At 39.6% G+C, this 21747-nt stretch overlaps 1 protein-coding gene across 8 annotated transcripts in view; it reads right to left on the minus strand.

The window, feature by feature from the left end:
* Nucleotides 1-6924: 6924 nt before the first annotated feature.
* The window catches only part of TSEN15 (tRNA splicing endonuclease subunit 15), a 135828-nt gene continuing 121005 nt past the window's right edge, over nucleotides 6925-21747 (minus strand). For 6 of the 8 annotated variants that reach the window (XR_007474533.1, XR_004486200.2, XR_007474515.1 and 3 more), the window contains 2 exons: nucleotides 16498-16676; nucleotides 6925-7868 (listed from right to left, as the gene is read on the minus strand). The gene's annotated coding sequence lies outside the window, so the exon portion shown is untranslated. The remainder of the gene's footprint in view (nucleotides 7869-16497; nucleotides 16677-21747) is intronic. The other 2 variants (XR_007474518.1, XR_007474536.1) reach the window with 2 other exon arrangements.

Raw genomic sequence — 21747 nt, forward strand, 5'->3', positions numbered from 1 at the left:
GTCTCTGCCTATCTATCCAGACTCATAACTCACCACTATCATCACCCCTATTCTGTGACCTGTTGGTAGGTCCTCTCTCTTGCTCCCAAGCCTCTGTACCCGCACCTTTGTCTGCCCAGCATCCTGTTCTCCTACCTTACCTGGACCAACCCTACAAAACCTCCTGGTCTGGACGTGGGGCTCTTCCCATTGATTCCCATGGAATTTTGCACAATCTCTATCACAGGACATGTATTCTCTGTTGTTATTATTATGGTCGTTTAATCATCCATGCCTCCCATGAGACTGTCTATTCCTTGAATGTTGTATTCACTTATGTCTCACTAGCATCTAGGCATGGCATAAAGTGGTTCACAGTAAATAATGTTTGAATGAATACGTTTGTTACTTTAATAAGAAAATTAATGCTCAAGGGAGTGTTGGACTTACTGAAAGTCACTCAAGCTGTTTATTAATTGGGTCAGATAGGCATCTGCAGTATTTCTAGTAAAGATAGTATCTTTTCTTTCTAAAGAAGACACAAAACCCATAGTCATGAAGGAAATGTTTGTCTACAGGAGAAGATACCATTTTTGGAGTTAATATAGTTGTGATGAACTGGGAGAAAACATTTGAACATAGATGACAGGCAAAGGACTAAAAGTCATAATACCTAAAAAAAAGCACTTATGAGTCAATAAGAAAAAAATATCATCAAACTTGTTTAAAAATAGGAAAGACAAATATTCCATCTGTCAATAGGGAAGTAAGCACATAAAAAGAACTTCAATCTCAACAACAAAGCAATAATAGTTTTTCACCCAATTAAATTACTAAAAATACAAAAGGTTGATAAAATGTAGTGATGGTGAAGGTATTAGGAAATGGGCTTTCTCTTATACTGGTGATAGAATTGTCAATTGAAGATGCTACATTTGGTGAAAGCCATTTTCATTATTCATCAAATTTTTAAATATGTATTTCCTAGGACCCAGTATGTTAGTTTTCTGTGGCTGCTGTTTCAAATTACTACCAATTTAGTGGCTTAAAGCAACTCAAATTTATTATCTTATGGTCTGTAGTTCAGAAGAATGACATGGGTCTCACGGACCTAAAATCCAGGTATTGGCAGGATTACGTTCCTCACTGGAGTCTCTAGGGAGAATCTGTTTCCTTGTCCTTTCCAGCTTTTAGAGAGCACCCACATTCCTCAGCTTGTGAGCCTCTTCCTCCACCTTCAAAGACAGCAACTTCGGGCTAGTCCATCTCACACTGATTCTGTCTTTTGATCTCTTCTTCCACTTTTAAGGACCCTTGACCCTTGGCATTAGGCCCACTTGGCTAACTCAGGATAATCTCCCTATTGTAAAGTCAGCTGATTAGGAATCTTAATTCCATCTGCAACATTAGTTTCCCTTTGCCATGTAACCGGACATATTCACAGGTCCCAGGGATTAGGACATAGACATTTTTGTCGGGGGAGGTCATTAGTCTTCCTACCACTTCCAGAAATTCCACTTCTAGGAATATACCCTACAGAATTGCGCACACACACGTGCCACAAAATGTATGATCAAAGATTTTTATTTCAGTAGTGTTTCTAATAGAAAGAAAGAAGAAAGAAAGAAAGAGGGAAAGAAAGAATCTAAATATCATCAAAAGTAGAATAATTACATAATTCCATGTAATGGTCAATTACATGTGTCAATTTGACTGGACCACGAGTTACACAGATATTTGGTCAAACATTATTCTAGGTGTCTCTGTGAGGGTGTTTTTGGATACAATTAATATCTGAATTGGTAGACCGAATAAAGCAGGTTGCCCTTCCTGATGTGGGTGGACCTCATCCAATCCGTTGAAGGCTTGAATAAAGTAAAAAGCCTAACCCTCCCCCTAGTAAGAGACTTCCTGCCTGATGGCCTTCTACCTGGCACATCGGTTTTTTCCTTCCTCTGGACTCAAAATGAAACATCAGCTTTTCCTGGATCTTGAGCCCGTAGGCCTTCAGACTGGAACTAAAGCATTGACTCTCCTGGGCCTCCAGCTGTGACTCACCCTGACCATCTCGGGACTTGCCAGCCTTCCCGATCACATGAACTAATTTCTTATAATAAATCTCTCTCTCTCTTTCTGTCTCTCTAATATATACATCCTATTGGCTCTGTTTCTCTGGAGGACACTGACTAATACCTCCTCCAGAAAAAGTGCAGCCATGAGAAACAAGAAGACAGAGCTCTGTGGACCAATGTAGAAGGATCCTCACGGGATAGAGTCATGGGAAATAGGGAAATGTATAGTATGATCTAATTTGTATAAAGATCAAAAGGGACACATAAATATGCACATATCTCTCTATAAGTGCATAGAAAAGGGACTGAAGGCTGCATATTGGACTCGTAACAATGATTATCTCTGAGACTGGAAGTGGGATGGGGGCCTCGTGGTGAAAGGGGCTTTCATGTATATTTATTTCAATTGTTTGAATCTCTTATAATGAGAACGTATATATAAATTAGTTGTGCTATTTAAAAAAAAATCCATTGTATACAGGGAATTTTTTCTAAGAAACTGGCTTACAAGTTGCAATACCAACGTGTGAATTTACAAGAAAGAAGGTTTCTTTCTAGTGACTGTCAGTAACACAGGAATAATACTCAATGTCTGACACCTTACAGGATATTTTCCTAATAAAAGAACAGGTAAGAAACCAAATTAGTGAACAGAAAGGACGTGTTAAGCATGAAATCAGAGCACAGAAAATCAGATGTCCTTGAGGGATGTTTTATCTTAGCTGAGGTTTTAACTCCAGTGAATTATCCAATTGACCCTGACACTTGGGCCTCTAGACACAGCCTCTCTTTCTGATAATAGCTGTGTCTCTCTGCTCTGAAGAGTCACTTGAGAATTACTAGCAAACTCTCACTCTCCCACTGTCATTTTGAGAATCTACATTAAATCTACCTTTCCTATTTGCACAAAGCACTGCACGGTGTCCACTCTCTCTCTCTCTTTATTTTTTAACAGATTCTGAGATTATCTTCCATCTCTTTTGGCATTTTCAGTTTCCTGGCAGAGGACAGAGGTCTTTTGCATCCCCTAGTAAACACAGAATAGAGTGGGAAGCCTCAGGGGCATTTTCTGCTAGACAACTGAGTCCATTCATGGTGGGGCTCTTTCTTTGCCTTCCCGACCTTGTCTCTGGGTCTATGATTTCAACTTACTTTGGGGAACTGAACTCTTATTGACTATACTGAATTATCTTCCAAGGCTGTGTGACCTTGGGTTATGTCATTATTCTTTGTCATGATTGTTTCTTTCTTTTATCTAAGATAAGGAAGTCAGGCAGTTACACAGGAATAATACTCAATTTCTGCCACCTTACAGGACCATTGAGAGGTTAAAATAAGGAAACATTTACCCATTCAACAAATGTTTGCTGAGGTCCTTTACTCTGCCCAGCTCCATGACAGGTTCTGGAGACACAAAAAAAGAATAAGACAGTCCCTGCCTTCACAGCACTCACAGTCTTATGGGAAAGACACACAAACAATTATAATACAGAATAACAAATGCTAACATAGTGTGTTATGTTACACCCTGGAGGAAGTAGGGTTAAGTAAGATTTGGGGAGATATTATAACTCTTGAGCAGAATCTTGAAGAAAGAGCAGGAAATAGGACGAGGTGAGAAAAGCATTCAAGACCAAAGGGACAGCATGTAAAAATGCACAGAAGTAGGGAGAGGACTGCAAGAGTTGGATTGGAATAGAGTGTAATAGATTGAAGATAGCCCTGAATTCTTTGATACTCCCCCTTAAGAGGTGGGGTTTATGTTTGAATCTGGGTGGGCTCTGTTTGACCGATACAATACAGCAGAAGTGGCACTTTGCCAGTTTTCAGGCCCAGGCCTTAAGAGACCTGTATATTCTACTTCTTGTCTCTTGGAACCCAGCCACCATGCTGTGAGGAAGCCCAAGGAGCCTCAGGAAGAGACCCAAATGGAGAGGAACTCAGATTCCCCGGGTGAATTCCCTGCTGACGACCAGCACCATCTTGCCAGCCATGTGAGTGAGGTGTCATTAAGTCACTAAGTTTTACATTAAAAATTAGCAGTAATTACTGACACATGGAGGTAAAAAGAGGGGAGAATCAGGATCAGACCCCCAGGTCTCCAGGTATAGGTAACACGATGGAGATTCCTTTCTCAAAGATAAGATTTAGAGGTAGAGCAGGCTTGGAGAGTGGAGGAGGTGAGAGGGGCATTGGAGGGTGATGATAAGTTCAGTTGGGGACCTACAGAGTTTGAGAAGCAAGGGGTTATCTGGTAGAGATAGATGGTACAGTTGGACATACAGGTATCTGCAACTGGAGAGAGATCTGGACTAGAGGTATGCGAATGATATTTACGGAGGGAGACTGCATGACTGCGGATACAAACACCTATGGGGAATATACATAAGTAAGAAGAGAAGAGAGCTCAAGAGGAACAATCACAATGGGTAGCAGAAAAAAGTCCATGAAGAAGCCGCCAAAGAAGTGAGAGCAGGGAAGTAGGGCAGAGAGTTTACCCTTTCTGCTCCTGGTGAGCAGTGCTTCTGATCACAGAGTGGAGGCTGTATTCAAGGCTTCACACTGAACCCGATTCAAGGTCAGGGAAGCATCCTTGAGAGGCAAGCCGTGGTTCCCTGTGCCCTGCTCTGTTGCTTATGGGCAAAAATAAACTCAGGCTGAAACTGGGAGCGTGACAAACAACAAGCCAACCTCATGAAGGCTTTCACCCTTCCCTCTTGCTATTTTGGCCTTTCCTCACCTAGGTGCTGGGGTTTCTCCTGGTCCAGGAGTCCAGGAAGACAGCCTTGACTTTGCCTTTGAAAAAAAAAAAAAAAAAAACTAAGAAGTGCATTGGTGTTCTGTCTCTGAGCTAAACACGAAAAGAGGACTCTTTTCCATTTTGTGTGAAGCTTTTCTTCCCCAAGCTGCACACCTAGACAGATGGGGGAGCAATGGTTTATTGATGCAGTGGAGCAGTGACTAGGAGAGTGGATGAATATTTTATGGGCACCAGTAGCAGTTAATAAATCATGAGGCGCTGCAGACAAGTGGGTCGCTCACTCCACCCTGGACAATGGCTGCTGAGCTCTAGTCAAGTGGAATCTCCTTTTCTGGCATCTCCAATCTGTCCTGAGTGCTGTAGGGAAGCTGGCATGACATTTCTGTGGGTCTTGATTTCTCAATTCAGTATATGCAGAGGAAAGTTAGTACTTCTGTTTTTAGCTATTGCCAACTAGATGAAGCTCTCATTAGGCACATTCAGAGGAAATTAACCTAGGAATCAAAAGATTTGGCTTCTGGTCCCAACTCTGCTGATGGCTAGCTGTGTGGCATTGGACAATATACTTAACCTCTCTGAATAATAGTTTCCCACCTCTAAAACAAAGAGATGGATGGATTGGTAATCTTGAAGCTTCCTGTCAGTCTTACGATTTTCTGAGTCAATGAGTTTCTTGAAATGACAATAAATGACTCGTGATGCTGAGTGATCTGTTTCATAAATGATCCTTAATAAAAGTTTCTGTGCTGTATGCTTTGTTTGTAAGGAGCATTGACAACCTCCCTTCCATGTCTAAGGACAAGGGTGCCTAATTTTTAGAAAAGAGAAAAAGAGAAGAAAAGCAAAAACATAGACCTACTCAATAATTAGCTTTGGAAATAAGTACAGAAATGATGAGTACCATTTTGCCAGACTCAATATTTGAGGTTGGTTTATTTATCTATTTATGATTTACAACTTTAACTATATCCAAAAGGAATTTTAGCTGATTACACCAGTAATGAAAACAGCAATGGCTGGTTATATAAACAGAAGTTTCAGCACTATTAAAATTGCCAATTTTAATAATAAAAATAATATGACCACTATTGAATGTTTACTCTGTGCTAATCCCTATATGGAGTATTTTACAAACATTATTCTAGTTATTCCTCATTAGTCCCAAAATAATGGCACACTGATAAGAAAACTGGGCTGAGAAAGATAAATTTCCTTGCCCAAGGTCACCCAATTAGTGAGTGGCTGAGATGAGATTCAAAACCAAGCCTGTCTGATTCTAAATACACTATTATTGTAATAATAAATGATAGCTAAAACTTGCATTGAACTTACTATGAACTAGAAACTAGTCTAAGCAGCTCACCCATCTGGATTCTCTCCATCTTTCCCTGCCTTTGAGCTATTTTATAACCCTGTAAATTGTAAAACACAGATAATAATACAAATTATTCATATCCATAGAAATGCAAATTAATTGATTATTGCCCTGTGGGTGGACACATCTTGCATCTATTAGTAAATTCATTTCTGAAGTCCTTATGCTCTATTTCTGTATGGTTCTTGGAATTCTTTAAACCAGTCGTAATGTCTTATTGGTTCATTCGTTTACTGAATTAAACACAATATTTGACACGTGTTCATTTTATATTTGTAGGACAGCATGATTTTACCCTTTTAAAAAAATATATCCTTCATCAGTGTATCATGCACATTCATGTGTTCTCAGAGAGGGAGAGAGTGACACAGCTCTGCAGCATGGCTGCTGCCGCTGGTGTGTGTGAGCACAGCAGGAGATGAGGCCAGGCCAGGCCAGTGCACCAGCCTTCTCTGCCTCTCACATCTGTGATGTGGTGGTCGCGCCTGCTGCTAACTAAGCTGGCTGCAATCACTGGCTTGGCTGCTCTACCCTCTGGGTGGCCTGTTTAATGACTGCTCCTACACCTCTCACTGCTGCAGCTGCTGCCAGAGCATTGCCCAGCTGCCTCCTATTTTGCAGAGTCTTTTTAGGGTCTGTCTATAGACTTCCAGAGCCCTGCTTTCCCCAACAGTGCTAAAGACAAGGGCAGTAGAGACTGAAGGACAGAACTAACCAGCTTTCTGGAGCCATCCCTCTTCTTTTCTGAAATTGCCTTTTAAACGTAAAGATAATGGGGTCCCGTTCGGTGAGCATAGTATTGTGCACCATCACAATCAAACCACTAGGATAGTGTTTCTCATACTGCGTGCCAGGGAACACGGGTGTTCCGTGAATAACTTGTAGATGTGCTGTGATAAATGGAAAAATACTTTCAAGTCTTATGATAACCATTTTATCATGATAGTGATAATTATCGAAGCAATTTTATTTCCTTACCTTTCAAGATCAAATCACTTTGTTTTTACCTTATATAACTTCGGGGATTTTGTTGTTGTCCTAAGAAAACAGTTTTTACAGAAACATCTTATATGCCTATGCATAAAAATATTATCAGTGGGGTTTCGTGATATCAAAACTTTAATAAATGTTCTGTTACAGACCTGGAACCTTCATCCTGTAACACAAAAAGTACAAGAGTTGAGGACTTTTGAAAAAAGATGGAGGTCTTTTTAGCAGCACAAAATCTAGACTTTTTTCTTACCTTTAGGTTTGGGAGCCATGAAAACCCTCCTGCCCCCTCCACTACTACAGGGCAGACCAGTGTAGGAGATCCCAAGTGCCAGTTATCAGGGGGCTGTGACATTCCACACACAATAGGTTTAACAGAGAAAAACTATGTTCCAAACAGATCTCCAAAGTGGTTGAAAATAGTTGTTGAAGATGCTGTGCTCAAAATCAGAACTTTAAACAATTATAAACAGAAACACAGAATTCTCTGCAGTTGGCATTAAAATCTTGAAATGAGAGAATTACCATTCTGATGCAAACCAGCTTGAAAACAGAAGAGAAAAAACATGAAAGGGATCGACTGTTAAATGTTGGTGATCTCTAAGAATCTGGAATTACTCCTCTTCTCTTTGTGGTGTGTATATTCTCTCTCGCTGACCTTCATTCACTCCCTGGACTTCAGCCACCTCCTCTGTGGAACAGAATCCCAGGTCCCACCTTAGCCCGGAGTTCTTGCCTGAGCTCCTGACCCTACTGGGGCAACTCTGTTTGGATATCTCACAGACACTGATGTGTTTTCTTCATCCTCCCACCTCACGCACCCACCCCTCCATCAGCTCTTTCCCTTACACTCTTTGCTGTGGAGAATGACACCATCATCCACTAAAAACATGGGAATTATTCTTACGTCTTCCTTATTCACACATGTCCAATCCATTGCTAAATCCCATCTATTCTATCTCCTAATTATGTCTCCATTGTCTTCTTTCTCTTCATCCTCTCTTGCCATTATATCAAATCAAAGGCTCAAAATCTCTTTCTTGTTTCCTGAAAGCTCATTTTAACTGGTTTACCTGCCTTTTAGTCAATTCTCACCAATGGTAGATTGATCTCTGTACAGTGTAAATTTGATAATGTCACTCTCCTTTACAAAAAATCCTTCTGTGTCTTTCCATGGCTTTTCATTATCTGAGCCCAGTTTACCAGTTCAATCCCATATTTTACCAGGCTCCCATCCTACCATAAATTTTATGCCAGCCACGCTAAATTGCTACAGATCCCCAAATATCACATATTCTCCGTTATGGCCATAGCTCTTTGTTGTGCTACTGTCTCTGCCTCTTGAACTCACTTATCCACTTCGCTAATTTCTTCCCCCACAAGGCCTTCCTGGAACCTCCCAGTTAGCCTTCAGTGCCCCTCTCTTGTGTGCTCATGACATCCTATGGGTCCACTCGGTCAAAACCTTTACTGAGCCCACTCTACTGAAATTGCCAATATAGAGAGAAAGCATTTAGGAAAAAAAAACCCTATACTTCTTTCTCTAGTATTTTCTTTTTTTTTTTGAACTTTAGAATTTTATTTATTTTTTATACAGCAGGTTCCTATTAGTTATCTATTTTATACGTATTAGTGTATATATGTCAATCCCAACCTCCCAATTCATCCCACCACCCCCGCCACTTTCCCCCCTTGGTGTCCATACGTTTGGTCTCTACATCTGCGCCTCTATTTCTGCTGATACCCCTGTCCTTTCTTCCATTTAGATCAGATAGGCAGTCTCTACTCAATACCCTTCAGAGTAAGGCCACTAAGTGAAAAATTCAAAGAGCAAGAAATCAGTTAATATTAGCTTTTTGAGTTTCCGCAAGTAGACTCAAGTTGGCCGTTCATTGTTTAAAGGAGAATATTTTAAAAGATCAAAAGCCTAGGTCAGGAATGTTTTACAGCACAAAGTTCATTCTGATTTGGAAGATTTTATGGACTGGCGCCAGAGAAAAAGGAAGCAGAAGCAAGAGTGAGTAAGCCACTGGCGAGTGACTCTGAGGGTGGGTAAGGGTGGCCCAGGAAGGGAGGAGAGCTGCTTTTTCTTTTTTCTTCTTTAACTTTTTGTTTTATCTTGGAGTATAGCCAACTAACAATGTTGTGATAGTTTCAGATGCACAGCAAAGCGACTCGGCCATACATACACATGTATCCATTCTCCCCCAGACTCCCCTCCCATCCAGGCTGCCACCTAACATTGAGCAGAGTTCCCTGTGCTATACAGCAGGTCCTTGTTGGTTACACATTTTAAATATAGGGGAGGAGAGCTTCTAAGAGTTTCACTTCCCACATCCAAGAAGGGAACCGAAGGAGCTGGGAGTGAGTCGGTGGCTCTGAAGGGAACTTTCAGCGGGGAGTGGGAGGGTACAGTGTGTCCTGCATGAATTGGTCACTGAAAGTCAGATGTGAGCCCAGACCCCAGAGCAGATGCCCACACATGTTAGACAATGGTGTTCCTCCCACTGATGTGGAGCCAATGGAGTCTGAATGTAGTCCCGAGGACGAAGGGCAAGGGGAAAACCTCGAATTGTCTATCATTCTGAACTGGCTAGAAGTAAACGTCTCACTATAAGCATAATGAGAGACTAAGATAGAAATTTAATGTCGTCGTAGAAAAGGCTGTTATAATTTGTGCTGTCTTGAATCTGTGACTTAGAATTACTACTTGTGGCTCCTGTTTAATAGTCAGCTTTCTCCACTGGATTGTGGGCTTCTGGAGGACAGGGACTATTTGTATTCATCTTTGTAACCCCAGTCCAGTCATAGTGCAGAGACTCAGTAAATGCTGTCAGATGGAAAACAATGAATAAATAAGCAAACCTGGATGACGAAGGATGAGGTTCCAGACAGAAGCAGGGCAGGGTAATTTCCCTTGGTCAGATGTGATTTTCCTTAATGGGATTAGAGCTGAATAGCAGAAATAAAGCGTATATTATTTGTTCTTCTGTCTGTTAAGATAAGCTTGTTCAAATTAATTAGTAATTAGCTGTATTTATTTTTCACTAAGTGTGAATTTAGTCATTCTCATTTAATCTTCTTGTTGAGATTATTATGATAACTCAATTGAAGATTTGTTACATTGTCCACTTGGATGATGTCTAAAATTTACTTGAAAATACTTTAGCTTAGTACTGTGATATAAATGTGTGTGTGTGTGTGTGTGTGTGTGTTGGTTTTACTCTACATGCTAGGGGTAGGTGATTAACATCCTAACCTGGAATTAACTGTCCAGATGTGCTTAGTTAGATTTTAAAAGTCACACTGAGGAGTCCACACTCCAGAGTACTTTGAGTGCTTCCATTATCTCTATCTCCATCAGCAGCGAAGGGGTTATTCAGTAGCATTTAGCGGAGTTAGAAATAATTTTCAAAGACAATTTGAGTAGTGTCCAATTGTGACTAGCAAGGTACAGACATCTCCACCTGTGCATGAATCTGTCCCACTCAGCATCCTAATACCTCTCAGTGTGATGCCCCAGCCTAGAAGTCCCATTTGGTCCTGTGTCCCATCTCTAACCAGAGGAGTTACTGTCAGATTCTGACTCGATGGCTAGCTGATCCCCCCAAGATAATATTTCTGTATCTGCCACTAGTGAAATTGTCATACAGGGGGCCTAGCAGAGGAACCAAGGCAGGGAGCCAATAAGAGCACATTGTACGACTCCTTGTGTCTGTGTGCTGATAAATGTTTGGGTGTGCGTTGCAGGATTTGTTTTCTTTGTAATGGACCACTTGGTAGCAAGTTTCTTGGGAATGAGACCTAGACACTTCCTCTACCTTTAGCATTGGAGGCCACCATTATTTGCCAAAAGAACCCAACAGTTGTGAATGACTAAATTGGCTTAGATGAGCTGACAACACAGCACTTAAATACAATGCACATTATCATTGCTTTTTCCTGACATTTCAGATTTCTGTAGATAGAGATATAAATACATACATCACAATGAAAAGATTTCCACATTATTTCTCTCCTTAATATCCTGACTCTAATATTTTCATAGCATGGTTGACCCTTGCATGTGTCATCCACTGGAATGTCACTGCTCTCTTCATCTGAATTTCTTTCTGGCTTGTACTTTATCCTATTTATCTTGGATGCCCCTCTGAGCCTACTATAATATCTCGCCAGGAAGAAGTCCTCATCATTAAATGTTTGCTGGCTGGAATGTCATGAAACAAGCTAGATGACAGTGGTATCAGAGTCGTCCTCATTGCAAAGCCCTACCACCCTCTGAGGTCACAGCTGATACTCCAAGAAGAGAAAGGAAAAAGCAGTATTGTCACGAAGGGCTGGGCCCACACCCAAAGTTGTTGGGGACAAAAGTACAGAACCCATGTGGCCATGAAGACGGAGAGAGGGCAGACCCTGATCTGATTGTAGGTTGCCTTCCCATCACTGGGTAGGCAGCAGACTGAGAAAAGTATTGTCCAGCTTTGCTGGGAGGAAGGAGACCACCATGGAGAGGGGATGAGTAGCCCAAGAGAACATCTTTACAACAACTAGATTTTTCAACCCAGTAGCCACGTCTGTCAATAAAATATGAGATTGAAGCATTACTGTTTTACTTGCCACAGATAAGACTTGTGCACAAAGCATGTCAGTTTGTCATCACTAGACTGGGGTTGCTGAGGAGAAGCTCTGACCCAGCATGAGCCCCTTAAGAAGGCAGAATAGGCTCTGAGAGAATGAATCTGACCGCAGAGTCTGGCCCAGAGGCCCAGAGGAGCGTAGGGAGGTGCAGCTTAGTCACGGGTCACTAAATGGCCGGCACCTGGTGGCAGGGCATTGTTTTGACTAAGGCCACTTGGGTTACCAACCTACCCAGACAGCCTTAAAGCACGGAGGCAATTTGTGGGAAAGATATTGGTAGGAACTTCAGCCAGGCTACAAGAGAACACCAGGAACAGCTGTTCCGATAAGCAGCTGCTCTTTCCTTTACCGAGGGTCCCATGGCAGTTCATCTGGTATTACTGGTGTCTGCCCAAGAGCTTCACTGTTCACTTTTGCACTATTCACTCTCTCCAGACTGGCTTGGCTTTGCTTTCTCAAACACCATGGGAATGGTTGGACACAGACTCTCATACCTGAAGGGGATGTTAGAGAGCTAAAGATGGGCCCTTGACCCAAGTCACTCTCTGGATCATTCAAACTTCCCTAATCACCACCCAACCCCATTACTGTCGCCACCACCACCACCAGCAATCACGTCACTGGCCAGTCATTCTACAGCAGCATTCCTATACTTGCCAGCCGGACAGTCATCTGGGGCTACTTATTAAAAATACACATCCTGGGACTTGCCTGGTGGTCCAGTGGTTAAGAATCCACCTTCCAATGCAGAGGTCACGGGTTCGCTCCCTGGTCTGGGAACTAAGATCCCATGTGCCATGGGCAACTAAGCCCATGTGCCCTAGAGCCCGTGTGCCCTAGAGCCCGCATGCCACAACTAGAGAGAAGCCTGTGCGCCACAACAAAAGATCCTGCATGCCATAACGAAGATCCCTAGTGCCACAACTAAGACCTGATGCAGCTAAATAAATAAATAAATATAAAACATATATATACATCCTCAGGCTCCTCTATTGGAAACGCTGGGGTGGGGCTCAGGAAGCTCTACTTCTATTAAGTACCCCCCACTAGAATTGGGCAAGCTTGAAAACTGCACTGGAGCAGTTCTAGAATTTTATTTATTTAGCATCAGAATAGCCTGGGTGCTTATTATTAATACAAATGCAGAGTTCTACCCCAGAAGCCCACAAAAGATTCTACTTCGAAAGCCAAAAGCCCTGGCACAAGACCCTAGGGATTGCAATTAATAAACATTCCTAGGTGATTCTGATAGAGAGGTCCATGGGCCTCACAGTGAGAAGCATTATTTTAGACAGAAGCCCCATCTAACTTCACACTCTCAGTCTCTAGCCAGTATGATTTGGGAGAAGCCATGTTCTACTCCATTCTGTGATGGGTGGGTCAAAGGAGGACTTTGGCACTTGGGGGACTCCCAGAGCCAAAGGACCAAAACCACTGGGCAGGAGGGGCAATGAGCAGAATGGTTAAGGAGATATGTCACAGCAATAAAGGTAGATCTCACAGTTAAATGAAACAGAAAAAGCTGCATTTATTTATTTTTTTAATATTTATTTATTTAGGCTGTGCTGGGTCTTAGTTGTGGCATGCGGGATCTTCATTGCAGCATGTGGGATCTTTCGTGGCAGCATGGGGACCTTTTTTTTTAGTTGCAGCCTACGGACTTCTTAGTTGCAGCATGCGAACTCTTAGTTGCGGCATGCGTGCGGGATCTAGTTCCCCGATCAGGGATTGAACCCCGGCCCCCTGCATTGGGAGCACGGATTCTTACCCACTGGACCACCAGGGAAGTCTCGAAAAAGCTGCATTTAAATAAGATGTGGGTAAACCAACCTTTATGCATAAATATTCTAATAACAAAAAGACTAAGAATTGCTCACTAATATATCGAACATTTATTATGCCCTGAGCACCTGAGGTATGCTATCTCATTTAATACGTGCAAAAATTTTAATGTTGTATTTGTGAGCCAATAAGAAACTTATCCAAACACATAGGAAGTAAGTGGCAGAGCCTAGTCTCAAATCTAGGTCTTGTTGAAATGAAAGAACATGGTTTTAATCACCAAGGTGTACTTTAGCTAGAAACACAGATTACTTCTGAAATCAGGAAAAAGAAACCCACAAATGTAGTGTTATATATAATAAGAGAATTATGGATTAATAAAAGGGACTCTGATCACAAGACCCTTTGGTGGTAGAAAAAAATAATCCATCCCCATAATTTACCAATTTTGTAAGCTCAGATTTTAATGAATTGTGTTTTATTAAAATTACAGACCTGTAAGGTTGAGGACCCTAGAACTCCCCAAATGTGCCAACAATCGAAAGAGGCAGAAATGATGTAAAAGGAAACCACCTAAGGATCAGAGACTAAATCATTCCCGAGTCCTGTGGAAACGCTGCCTCAGAAATAAATCAGAGGCAGAGGCTCTGTGGGCCTCTGCCTCAGTCAGCATCACGTTCTGGAGCCTCCCGTGTTCATTGTTCAGTGTAGAGGAGGCCTCTCACCCAGGTGTCACACTGTCCCAAAGCCCCAGGGTTCAGGACTGTGTTCCCTGGTTCAGGCCTGCAATCTTAGCCAGGCCCTGGCTGTGTAGACTCCTCTCGAGCAGCAAGAAGAGACAGGGTCTAACCTCTATTTTCTGCCAACTTGCTGTGTGCTGAGAACCAATAGCTATAATCAAAATGCCTCCTGTTGACTCTGCAAAGCCTTGGAGGAGTTTACAAGTGCTAAACACATGTTTCCAAATCCTCATCTCTGAAGCAGTCCTTTAAGACATAAAGGTGCAGGGGCCTGTGAGGGGGAATGGAAGAACAAACAATGTAGCAAGGTGTGGTGGCTAAGGGGCAGAGGGAGACAAAAATAGAGGTGGATCTCCAGCCCCACTTCCTGCCCTGCCCTCCCTCCTCCACCATCCCCTCCCAGAGGATCCTTGTCACAAAAAGAGCTTGGGATACCTGGGAAAGGCCTTTATTTTGCCTATGGTCTAATGCAATCATTTGCACAGATGAGAAATAAGTGCTCTCAGGAGCTCTGAGTGTTTCCTTAAACTCTTTGAAAATGGATGAAAAAATGATAACATATAAGTAATCCCCAAACCACCGATAACCCCAAACCTCCCTACCATTAGGGAGCAGCCTGAATAATTGGTTCCTAAACAATTAAACTCTCTGGTTCTTTCATCAGTCACTTTATTAATAAGTATTTATGGGCTACCCTCTGTAAACCCATCACTGAACTGAGCAAGAATCGGAAACACAGGACCTGGAAGTGACTTCAAGAAGCTCCTTGTTTAATAGGCAAAACATTCTCTGACATAAATCGTACCAATGTTTTCTTAGGTCAGTCTCCCAAGGCAATAGAAATAAAAGCAAAAATAGACCTAATCAAACTTACAAGCTTCTGTACAGCAAAGGAAACCATAAACAAAATGAAAAGACAATCTATGGACTGGGAGAAAATATTTGCAAATGATGCAACTGACAAGGGCTTAATTTCCAAAATATACAAACAGCTCACACAACTCAACAACAACACAAACCAAACAACCCAATCAAAAAATGGGCAGAAGACCTAAATAGACATTTCTCCAAAGAAGACATACAAATGGCCAACAGGCACATAAAAAGATGCTTAACATTGCGAATTCTTAGAGAAATGCAAATCAAAACTACAGTGAAGTACCACCTCACATGGGTCAGAATGGCCATCATTAAAAAACCTACAAATAACAAATACCAGAGAGGATGTGAAGAAAAGGGAACTCTCCTGCACTCTTGGTGGGAATGTAATTTGATGCAGCCCCTATGGAAAACAGTATGGAGTTTCCTCAAAAAACCTAAAAATAGAGTTGCCATATGATCCAGCAATCCCACTCCTGAGCATATATCCACATAAAACTATAATTCAAAAAGAGACATGTACCCCTATGTTAGAGCAGCACTATACACAATAGCCAAGGCATGGAAACAGCCTAAATGTCCATTGACAGATGAATGGATAAAGAAGATGTGGTACATATATACAATGGAATACTACTCAGCCATAGAAAAGAATGACATAATGCCATTTGCAGCAACATGAATGGAACTAGAGATTATCATACAAAGTAAAGTAAGTCAGAAAGAGAAAGACAAATACCATATGATGTCACTTATATGGGGAATCTAAAATATGATGCAGATGAACTTATCTACAAAACAGAAACAGACTTACAGACATAGAGAGCAGACTTGTGGTTGCCAAGGGGGAGGGGCAGGTGGGGGAGGGATGGAGTGGGAGTTTGGGATTAACATATGCAAACTAGTATATATAGGGTGGATAAACAACAAGATCCTACTGTATAGCACAAGAAACTATTCAATATCCTGTGATAAACTATAACGGAAAAGAATTATGAAAAAGAATGTATATACATATAACTGAATCACTTCACTATACAGCAGAAATTAACACAACACTGTAAATCAACTATACTTCAACAAAATAATAAATAAAAGAAATGCATTGTTTAGAGAGAAGGTCGGATTGATAATTAGGGGACAATGCAAGGCAGTAAGATCTGAGTGCTACCTTGAGGAGAACTAGAGATACGGGCTTTTCCTTCAGAAAAAGGAAAAAAGATTAAGGTGGACCGGAGGTATCAAGGGAAGCTTCATGGAGGAGGCCGCCTTTGAACTTACTAGGATTTGGAGAGCAAAAGAGAGAAGTTCTGAGGGCATTCCAGTGGTGGAGAAGTGGATGAAAGTCCTCCCATCTTTCCGCCTATCAAAATCTTTTCAGGTCAGCTCGGGTCTGGCTTGCCCTTGTAGTCTTCCACCATGAGAACTGTGAAGATTAATGCCTGCAGGTATCTTTGAGTCTTCAGAGAAAACAAGTATATACACAGAGTTACAAAAAAGCATCAATGGGGTTGCATTACATCAATTGCAATTAAAGTATTCTGGACTTAAAAAAAGGTAACATCCTATATTCCTAATAGCATGGAATTAGAAAAACTAACCATCAAATACCTTTTACCCATCTCTTTGCTTGGACACGTTTAAAATGTTAACTTCTAGAGGAAAACATTAATTGGATGGATAAGAGCAAACACTCCTTTCTATATGTGGTGATTTATTTCCTCCACACTGTATAAACCAAACAGCTGCATTTAGAGCAGATACATAAGATTCAATTATAGTTACAGACATTACTAACCTGCCATTTTTCTAAACATTTTGAAACACTGAAAATGTAGTTGAAAAGACAGCTTGCATCATGTTTGATCATGGAGAAGCAGCATTCCATGATGTTAGGTGAAAGCTATATCGAAATCCTACACCTGCTTGCAAATAGAATTTTAACTGGCAATTTGGCTTCTACGTAGTGTATTATGACATAAAATAAATTAATCTTTTTTCTTTCACACAGAACACAAGGCCACAATCAGTGCCAAGTCTGTTCCCTAGAATTGCTTGGCAGTGTTCCCAGATGTTCCAACAGTCTTGTACCAGAAGCTTTGCAACCCATTTGCTAGGCAGAGCTTTTATTTTTTTTCCTTCCATTTAACAGACTGCAATATGTCCCACCCTTCCTGGTATCACTGGACAATCGTATTTTCAATTCTTCCTTATGTCTTATTTTCCCAAACCTAAGGTCTTTCTGAAACTGACCTTGTTATTCTAGTCTGTTATTCTCTTCAAGCCTATACGGCTATATTACCCTCTTAAACAGGCAAATCCAAGCCCAAGGGGATTCAGATTCAACTTAAAACGTGTTCCCCAGAATGTCAAGTTTCTCAAGATGTTACTAGATATTCCACGAGATAAAGTGACGTCAAATAATAAAAAGAAACGCTGCAAACCTTCTAAATCTCTAGGGATTTATAAAGCACATTACTTGAGAAAAAACAGAAATCAAGCAGGAAATATATTTAACTTGGTTAAACAAAACTGATTTGACTACAGAATTCTTTCTCTCTTTCTCCCTCTTTCTCTTTCTTTCTATAATACTACTGGAATATAATAATTATAATCATAATAACAATAATAATAATAAAATAGCTAACATTTATAGCTATCTCTACTCCTTTAGTGATTGTCATAGAAATTTTAACATACATAATTAACAGAGCTCAATATTAATAATTTTAATCTTCTTCTGAATCATATAAGAATACTAGAATACTGTCACGCCAGTCATCACCCTCCCTAAGTTACATGTTATTCTTTCTTGATATTTAGCCTCATACATTAGACATTAACTTTACCATTATACACAGTCAATATTTATCCTTTCCATTTTCATGTATTGCAAATCTTCCTTTTGACATGAAGTATCTTCATTAGAAGTTCCTTATGTGAAGATGTGTTGGTAGTAAGTCCTCAGGTTTGTGTCTGAAAATGTCTTTTTTTGCCTTGATTTTTGATAGATTGTATTAATAAATATTCAATTCTAGGTTGAGAGTTATTTTCTTACAGTACTTTGAAAATTTGTTTTCAATTCTTTTGAGTTCCACTCTCATTTCTGAGAAGTCACCTATCAGTTAGTCATTGCAGATGTGTCTCCACCCACTCCACCCCCAACTTTTTTTCACTGTTTGGCTGCATCTGTTACTTTCTCTTTGTTTTTATTATGCTGAATTTTTCACTCTGTTATGTATTTCTTTTTACTTCTGTTGTTTGGCACTTGGGGAACTTCCTTAATCTGAAGATTGATGGTCTTCTGGAAAACACTCACTCATGTCATTTAACACTGAATGTCCCCAATTGTCATTTCTTCTTAGAACTCAGATTATATGTATGTTGGACCTGCTAAGTCTTTCTTCCATATTTCTTAATCTCTTTTTCATATTTCTCTTTGCTTTGTCTCTGTCTCATGCTATGTGTAACTTCTTCAACTTTACCTTCCAAATAACTGTTTCTTTAACTGTGTTTAATATAATGGTAAATCCATTCACCCAGATTCTACTTTCAACTATTATAATTTTTATTTCTACAGATTCATCCAGAACCCCTTTTTCAGTTCTATATCTCTCTATATATTAATTTATACATATTTATTTTTATTGTATGTTTGGTATCTGATAATCATAATATCATCAGTCTTTATAAGTCTGATTCTGTGTTTTGCTGTTTTTTTGAATCTTATTCATAGTTGTATGCTTTGTATGTGTGTGGAGGTATTTTGGTGAGTATATGGAACATGGAACTTTAACTATGGTACTTCTTTGGGGCTTGCTTGTCAAGTTTACTTATTTGGAAACAATTTGCATTTGTTTCTTGTAGCCAGAGACACTTGCCCTATTAGATATGATACTTATTATAAAGCTATAGTAATTAAGATCATGTAGGGTTGGCATAAGACTAGACTAACAGAGCTCAGAAAGATGCTCACATATATGGAAAGTTGATATATGATAGAGGTAGCACTGAGACACTGGGAAAAAGATGGTTTATTCAATAAATGGTGCATGATAATAAATAAAGAGATCCAAGTGGGACTGCACCAGGAAAATGTATCTTAATCACATCTGTTTCTTGATGAGGAGAGATTGTAAGAGAGCTAAATGAATGGCAGTCATTCTTACACTGAGACCCATATATCAGCTTCAGGACAGATATGAACCCAGATGGTATATGAAAAGGTTGCATGTATATGCATAAAAAATTGTAAGGAAAATAGGATTCTATATGCAAAAAATTTAAACTGTTTTTTAGTAATAATAATTGGTGGTGATAGTATTAGCATTGCCTTTTCGTGACTGTTATGTGTCATATGAGATAAAGCAAATGAATAACTGTGGGATGTTCTAATTGTATTTTCCCTTGTATTGTTGAGAATAAGGATTCTCACTGTGGAAGAAAGGAGATAGAGATGTAATCCAGAAGAGGTTAAATGCAAATCCTGTATTTCTGAATTTAATTGGAAATATCAGAATAAATATCATAAACATGCAACATATTCTTTCTTTGTATCAATCTACTTACTTATCTATCATCTATGTATCTGTGTATCTATCTACCTATCATCTATCTAATATATATATTAGATATATTATATCCACTGAAAAGGCCTTGAAGCAATGACTAACCAGTGATATCCTGAAAAACTGTATTCAGAATGTGGTCTTGAAATGCCATTTCCTATTAAAAGAAATAACATATTCTTCATATGTTTCAACATATCAGATATCAAGGAAACTATTAAAGACCACTAGGGTTATGTCAAAAGGACTCAGAAGCCAATTTAAAGAGGCTGCCACTTTATTCTATTCAATTCCATTCCATTCCATTCATGTATTCTACTTCCAAAGATAAGACAATTTGAATTTCAACAAGGATAAGAATTGTAATGGGTTGAAACCATCAAATATTTTAAGTCTATGCATTTCTAGAGATATTTTAAAAATTGGATGATAAGCAATTGAATCATCTTGAAAACAGATTAAATAAAAGGAAAAAATCAAACATTTATCCTTGCTTTCCTTTGAGAACTGTACCACTGGAAAAACTGAATAGCAAATGAAGAGACTCTTCTCTTTATAAAATTATTCAGGCCAGTAAAATGAGAGAATTAGAATATTACCATTTTGCTAATGTCATAAAAGAACAATAGCCAGATATTACGTGTTTGTTGATGAAAGAACATGCCATCCTTTGATTCAAAATACATCAAACCTGAATCCGATCAAGCCCCTGGATCCAGCTTCCAATTTGCAGAAATATATGGGTCTTGTTGAACTGCACTATGGGTAGGCAATCCAAATTATGGGAAACTGCAGTTCAAATGACATAGATGAAAAGATGGCATAGATTCTTCAACGGAGGGATGGAGAAGTAACCTGTAGATTAAAAGACATTCAAAGCATATAGCAAGTTTCAAAAAGAAATCAGATGTTCATTTTTGTGTCTTGCTTCTTTCACTCAGAATAATGTTTCTGAGATTTATCTATGCTGCTGTGCATTATTTACAATAGCCAAGACATGGGAAGAACCTAGTGTCCATTGATGGGTGAATGGATAAAGAAGTTGTGGTGTATATATACAATGGAATATTATTCAGCCATGAAAAGGAAGAAATCCTACCCTTTGTGACAATGTGGATGGACCTTGAGGGCCTTATGTTAAGTGAAATAAGTCAGAGAGAGAAAGACAAATACTGTATGATCTCACTTATATGTGGAATAAAAAAAAAAAGCCAAAAAACAAACAAACAAAACCCCCAAACTCATAGAAAAAGAGATCTGACTTGTAGTTACCAGAGCCAGAGGGTAGGGGGATGGCGAATTGGAGGAAGGTGGTCAAAAGTTACAAACTTCTAGTTATAAGATAAATAAATACTAGGGATGTACGTACAACATGAAGACTATAGCTAACATTGCTGTGTGATATATAGAAAAGTCGGTAAGAGTAAATCCTAAGTGTTCTCATCACAAGGAGAAAAATATTTTCCTATTTTTTTCTTTCTTTTCTTTTTATTGTATTTATATGAGAAGATAGATGTTAGCTAAACCTATCATGGTAATCATTTCACAATACATGTAGATCAAACCATCGTGCAGTCTGCCTTAAACTTACACAGTGATGTATGTCAATTACTTCTCCATAAAATGTATATATTGAGATATATACACTGATATATCTCAGATATATACTGATATATATACTGATATATACACTGATATATCTCAGATATATACACTCAGATATATACACTGATATATCTCAGATGAAAAAATTGATATTCATTACTATCTTTACCATCTATGCTGCTGTATATATCAATAGTTCATTCTTGTTTGCTACTGAGTAGTATTCCATTGTGCAAATATATCACAATTTGTTTATACATTCACTTGTTGATGGATATTTTGGGTGGTTTCTAGGTTTAGGCTATTATGAATATAGTTGCCATGAAAATTTGTGTACATTGTGTACATCTGTATATTG

The sequence above is a fragment of the Orcinus orca genome, chromosome 1 (genome assembly GCF_937001465.1).
Source record: "Orcinus orca chromosome 1, mOrcOrc1.1, whole genome shotgun sequence".
Lineage (NCBI taxonomy): Eukaryota > Metazoa > Chordata > Mammalia > Artiodactyla > Delphinidae > Orcinus > Orcinus orca.